The sequence below is a fragment of the Myotis davidii genome, unplaced genomic scaffold (assembly GCF_000327345.1).
Source record: "Myotis davidii unplaced genomic scaffold, ASM32734v1 scaffold44, whole genome shotgun sequence".
Classification (NCBI taxonomy): domain Eukaryota; kingdom Metazoa; phylum Chordata; class Mammalia; order Chiroptera; family Vespertilionidae; genus Myotis; species Myotis davidii.
In genome coordinates this window covers 11,164,515-11,171,879 of record NW_006299705.1, presented here as the reverse complement: position 1 = coordinate 11,171,879, position 7,365 = coordinate 11,164,515, and positions in this window count along the sequence as shown.

Sequence of the window (7,365 nt, the reverse complement as noted above, 5' to 3'; positions counted from 1 at the left end):
GGAAGTTGCTATGGTTATAAAAGGGCAAAGAGGGGGTTCTTTATAATGATGGAAATGTTCTGCATCTTGACCATATCATTGCCAATATTCTTATTACAATATTATACTATACTGACCTGCATTTATTAGTACCATGTTACCACTGGGGGAAACTGAGGGGTAAAGGGTACACTAGGTCACTGTATTATTACTTACAACTGCATGTAAATCTACAATTACATCAAAGCAAAAGGTTTTATTTTAAAATATAATTTTTTTAAAAAAGAATATACGAACACTTACCAAGAAACCACAAAAGTGATGAAATGAAAAGATTATGTGACAGAATGGAGAAAGAACAATAGACGATGGAGAGAGAAGTGAACTTTCCAAAAATAAAGAAATGCTAGTGGGCAGTATTCATGCTTACATTTATGTAACACACAGTGAAGTACTTGCTCAGGGGAAATGAGCTGACTCAGACCCTCCAGTTGTGACCTACTAAAAGTTTTTGTTCAGAGTGAAGGAATAGAACGTGAATCTCAAATTGATAAGCACTTTTTCTCTAAGGGATGGTTAACTTGCCTCAATAAACGACCTTTAGCATAAGACCCCATCTCAACCTTCTAGGATTTAACTTAACTGCAATGCCATCCAATTTGCTCAGAAGTAATTTATTTTGCAGTTTTAAACACATAAACTGAAAATTGCTGTGAGTTTGAAATCCTGCTTCTCTCACCTCTTATTGGCTGATACTAAACACCAATAATGAAGCAGAACTTTCTGCAATTGTTCTGATAGCTTAATGGACAAATCCATGGCTTTCTCTCCTCTGACCTTTGCTGTTGCCTCTCTACATTTTACATTCTTTCATGCCCATCTGCCATTGAATTGCTATCGTCCTAATATAATAATTCTAATATGATAATGATGGCTAATCCTTATTGAGTACTTGCTGATGACAGACACATGCCAGGCACTATTTAAACACTTTACGCTTGTCAAACTCATTGAATCTAACAACCCTATGGGTTAGATTTTTACAGTCAAAATACAGAGAGGTCAATGAATTCATCCCAGGTGACACCTGTACTACAAACAGTGATGCCAGCAAACAAATCCAAGTGATTTTAACTCTGGAGATCATACTTTTAACCACTGTGCTTACTGCCTTCCATGAAATGGTACTATACAGTGAAGTATAAGGAAGTCCTCTGAAATGCGATACAAAACCTGTGTGCAGCTGTGCGGTTTGAGGTCCAGCTGATCACAGGTGGGCAGAAGTGATACACATCACTTCCGGGGATGACCCCTAAAACCGTCCCACCATGATGTTCCATTCGCTTTCCCCATCCTTTGGATGAATAGGCAAGACTTCAAGGGCCTTGAAGAGAGCAAAGCCACAAGATAGGAGCCTGAATCCCCGCATTGCTGCTGAGAGAAGAGCTCCCTCAGCAGAAACATCCTTATTGGACTCTTGCTTGAGTGAGAAATAAACTTTGATTGTTTTATGCCATTTAAATTTGACATTGTTAATTGTTGGCCAATGTTGAGTAAACACAAGATGTTATTGGTAGTATTGCTGAGTTCTCTTATCTTTAGCTCTTTTTCTTTTTCTCATATCAAACAAAGCCCTTAATTCCCCAAGATTTTGTTCTCACCCACCTGCTCAGCAATTGTGTGCTTCAGTGCTTAGTTCCTGATGAAAAAGTCCCAAGTTTCTCTCTTCTCCCATTCCTTCTCTTGGGCTAATTTTCGGTCCCCTCTGTCTGGATGCTCTTCTCATAGCCCCTCAGACTAGTCTTGGTCAAAACCTACCTTGTCTTATTCACCTATTTTGATCCTGCCATTACTGCGTCTGTGCACCCAGACTGGGAACAAAATCTGGAATTTATATTTGACTTTCCCTGTCCTCTGTCTCTTTCCTCCCAGTTCAATCAATAATCTTAATATTCTCCAACTACCACTTTACCTTTCCATTTCCATGTGTAGTGCTACCGTTCTTTTCTGGATTGCACAGCCTCTCCTGAACTTTACGATGTCCTCCTAACTGAAATTTGGATTCAGATCTGCTTCACTCCAGTCTCTTTTCCTCATAACCAAAGCTTTAATCAAATCATGCTGAAGTCACCAATGACTATAACTGCTGTACTAATTTTAAATGTTGTAATTTAATATTCAATGTCATCAAAACAATAATGAAAGTAATGCTTCATTTTATTTCATTCTCCTTTACGCAGTATATACCTTATGCTCTAGCTAAGCAGTACAACTTTGAATTTCACAGGCCAGGGCTTTTTCATCTCCATGCCAAAATTTTGCTGTTTCCATCTGCACTTCTTGGTTTACCAAATAGTGCCCTTCTGTCAAATTCTATCTCAAATGCCACTTTATCCATGAAGCCTTTTTAGGAAGTATTTTTTATTATGAAAAAATAAAAATAAAAGACCAAACAATGTAATAAACCCCTACATACCCATTAAACAGCTTCAATAATTATCAGTTCATGTCCAGTCTTGTTTCATTTGTACCCTACCCACTACCCAACTTTTTATCAGGTTCCAAGCTGAATGTAATTACCTTCTCCTCTATGTTTTTCTTGCAGCACTAATGTTGCTATGAGCATCTTATAGTCACTGGTATACATTTTATACTCGCTACTAGATTTAAAGTCCCTTGAAGGTAAGGTCTATGTGTTGCTGCCCTTGAGCTCCTATTCAGCACAACCCAGTGTCCTGAGTCTAACAGGGAAAACAGAAATGTTTAATTTGAATGGAAATATCTGATGCTATTTTAAAAAGAGTTCTATTCCTTAAAGTTAATAGTCATATCTTTTGGCAAAACTATACTAAGCCAACATGTGCATTTTTATTTTTAAATTTTCTAGGAAGGAGATCCATGTGCTTTGGTAGTAATCCATTGCCCTATTTGGATTATCTCAATAATCACTCAATTCTATGCTGAGCCTTAGCTCAGGGTGACATTGGGTAAATCATGTGGAATTTGCATAGTGAATATATTCTCTTTGCCTATTTTCTTATTAGCAAATAGCATTTTTCCATTCTAGCTCACAAGAGAATTATGAGATTAAATAGGGTAGTCACCTATTTGATTGTACAAGTCATAAACCATTCAGAATTTCTTTTTTGCCCTTTCTAGACCTGTTGTCCAATTGTGTGGTTTTGTTATTCACTAGCTCTCCCTTCAAAGGATGATGCAAAGAGAGAAAGCAGACATTAAGCTTAAACTATTTAGCAGTGGGGTCAGTAAAAATTTGGCAGGGCGAAAAGATTACACCCATTAATTAAAATGAAGATCATCTGCCATTCATTAATATGAATGATAAAGAATCATCTGTGAAGCATTTTGAATTCTTTAGGGTCTTTAGTATTTACTTTTGTGTATTTAAGTGTGTATATTTTTATCAGTGGATACCATTAATTTCTTCAATTTTGCTATTTCATGCACCAGTGTGGTCCCTTGGTCTGGCCTGTGCGATTGGGCCAAAACTGGCTCTCCAACATCCCCTAAGGGGTCCCAGATTGCGATAAGGCACAGGCTTTTATTATATAGGACTGGAGTGGGGGAGTGAAAATAGTTATTTACTTTAGTGGTATTGACTGATTTGGAGATATGCAAAAATCTAAGGACACATAAACTAGCCAGGCTAGTTTATCATTGATGAAGGATTATAGAGGACTAGAGAAATCATTAGCCCAGCCTTCTTTACTTAGGTTGGGCAATGCCATAAAACTATGCAGAGAAGCCTTAGGACTATACTGAGACATATCAGGAGTTCCCCTCTCTCTCCCCACATAATGAAATGTTGTATATGGTTGCTTGTTTTCTATTTATTTTTGGTAAAGAATTATAAATTTACTAGAGGCCTGGTGCATGAAATTCATGCACAGGATAGGGGGAAGTCCCTCAGCCCAGCCTGCACCCTCTCTAATCTGGGACCCCTTGAGGGACGTCCAACTGCTGGTTTAGGCAATCCAGGACCACTGGCTCCTAACCACTCATCTGCCTGCCTGCCCAATGCCCCTAACTGCTCCCATGCCTGCCTGATCACCCCTAACCACCTCTGCCTGCCTGCCTGGTTGCCCCTAATGGCCTCCCATGACAGCCTGGTCGCCCGCAAGTGCATCTGGCTGGGGTCCCTCAGCCTGGCCTGTGCCCTCTCGCAGTCCGGAAGCCCTCGGGGGATGTGAGCAAGCCAGCAGTCAGACATTCTTCGCTCTGCTACCAAGGCGGGAGAGGCTCCCGCCAGTGCTGCTGTGCTTGCCAGCTGTGAGCCCAGCTCAAGGCTTCTGGCTGAGCGGCACTCCCCCTGTGGGAGTGCACTGACCATGAGGGGGCAGTTCCTGCATTGAGCATCTTCCCCCTGGTGATCAGTATGCATCATAGCAACTGGTTGTTCCACTGTTTGGCCGATTTGCATATTAGCCTTTTATTATATAGGATTAGAGTCTCTGAAACCAGATGGGTTGAGCCCCAAAATGGTACTAGCTGTTTGTTTGTTTAATTTGTATTAATTGATTTAAAAGAGAGAAACATCAATTGACTGTCTCCTGTATACACTCTGAGTAGGGACTGAACCTGAACACAAAACCTAGTATGTACCCTGACCCAGAATCTAACCCACAACCTTTTGGTAGACAAGATGGTGCTCCAACAAACTGAGCCACTAGGCCAGAGCAATGTAGTACATTTTAATTTAATAGTTACAACAACTATGCAAACAATTTAACCTACTTATTTTCTGTTTACTTCTATTCTTGAAAGATTTCTAATATAGTCTTAGTGACCAATTTTCTAGACATTGTTTGCAGCTTATCAGCTTGCTTCCATTCAATAATCATTAGGGCATTTGTATGCATTAAATAGAAATATAATACATGGCAGATTTTGATAGTGTATACAATTTACCTTATATACTTTTTGATGATTGCTTAGTGGCTATATTGATGCATTTATATCTATATTTATGTGTTTCATATACATACTTATCTATTGTTTTTAGAAACCATATTACTGATTGAATGAATGTTATGTGTTTTCAATTATAGTATTTGTTTTTCTTTGTCTTTGGATGGCTCTTTCAGTTTATTATATCAGCAATTTTCAACCAGTGTGCTGCAATAATTTTTAAAACTTGCAATACATGACTATTTAGTCAGGGGCACTGACATCTTTGCTCTTAGATTGTCAAATTTAAAAAAATGACAACACCCAGCACAACAATAGCCATCTAGTGTGAATGATATTTTGAGCCATAAATACATGTATATCTATAAAAAGCCTAAGTGACCAAATGACTGTTCAACCGTTTGACTGATAGCTATGATGCACACTGACCACTAGGGGGCAGACGCTCAATGCATAGGCATGGAAACATGGAACAGACTAATGAATCTCAGAGGGAAGGGGGGAGGGAGGAGGGTGGGAAGAGATTAACCAAAGGTCTTATATGCATACTAGAGACCCAGTGCATTGGTTTGTGCTCTGATGGGGTCCCTCGACCTGGCCTGCAGGGACCAGGCCAAATCTGTGCACCAGGCCTCTGACATCCCCCAAAGGGTCCTGGATTGTAAGAGGGCACATGCCAGGCCGAGGGACTCCACCGGTGCATGAATCTGTGCACCAGGCCTCTAGTAGGTCATATAAAAGGATTACATCTTATTGATCATGTCTCATAATAAGGTTGTGTTGGATTGGTTCATTAAATTGCCTTCAGACCGCCTCTCTATGGGTCTGAGCCTGGAGACCACCAGCGGGCAGGTTCAGAACCAGTCAGTTCTTAGCGCAAACTCAGAGGAAAACAACCTGACCTAAATGTGACCTTACTAGGGCCCTAGACTAAACTAAAAAGATAACACGTTATATAAACTACATAAGCAAAAATCAAAGAAGGGTAAGGTGGCTATATCACATGATATAGACTACAGGACAAAGGAAATTAACAAAGATAGGGATAATTCATAATAATTAGAGAATAGATTGTTAAGAAGACAATAATAAAAGATCAGCAAAACACATAAAATAAAAATTCACAATTAAATTAAGAAACTGACAACTCTGCAATCATAATAGAGTTACCATCCTCTCCAAGAAATTGATAGAAAACTTAGAAAACATAAGATATAGATCTGAACATAGCCAATTGCCTTGACCTAACTGACATTTATAGAACACTATACTAGTACATGACAACTGCAGGAATATCCATTATTTTCATGTACACATGTTATGCTCACCAATATAGATCATATGCTGAGCCTTAAAACAAATCTTAATAAATTTTATAAGACTGAAGTCTTACAAAGTATGTTCTTATTGCAATAAAATTAAAAATCATTAAGATATCTTTTTCAAAGACTCAAACATTTGAGATTAACATTGCTTGCTCAATTAACCTAGTAAGTAAAAAATAAATGATGATGGAAATTAGAAAATATTTCAAGCTGATTGATAATGAAAATATAACATATCAAAAGTTATGGGATGTCAAGAAACCAGAAACACCAATCAGAAAGGATATATGCACCCCTATGTTCATAGCAGCACAATTCACCATAGCTAAGATCTGGAAACAGCCTAAGTGCCCATCAGTAGATGAATGGATTAGAAAACTGTGGTACATCTACACGATGGAATACTATGCTGCTCTAAAAATGAAAGATGAAGATGAGGAACTTGTTCCAGATTGAAGAAGAATAAAGAGAAATGACAACTGAATGCATGGCTTGATTCTGAATTAGACCCTGGGTAATAAATAATAAAATAAAAAAATAAAAAAAATAATAAAAAAAATAAAATTACTAACAATTATAACTTTTAAAAAAAAAAGTTATGGGATGTAGCTAACTTTTTCCTCCAACAGAGCTTGGAAGAAAAGTTACAATTCTAAACATATATGTTAGAAAAGAAGTTATAAAAATTAGTAATTTAAGTTTCTGAGTTAAGAAGCTAGACAAAGAAAAGCAAAATAATTCAAAATACCGTATTTGCCGGCCTATAAGACGACTGGGCGTATAAGACGACCCCCTAACATTTCCACTCAAAATACAGAGTTTGTTATATACTCGCCGTATAAGACTACCCCCTCTTCCGCACACCTTCAACACACCAAATAAAAGGTAAAACAATATCAGATTTGATTTTAACATTTTAATTTATATTCAAATGCTTATGACATGCAGGAAAACTGTCACAAGGCTGTATGTAATCAAACATATACATAAAACAGTGCAAGTTTATTACCGGTAAGCATACCGGTAATTCACTAAAGAAAACACACTCTATAGACTGGTACCGTAGATGCTTCTCAGGAACACAGGCAAGCAGCCCACAACCTAGAGGGACTGTCAATGATAGAAGAAAGAT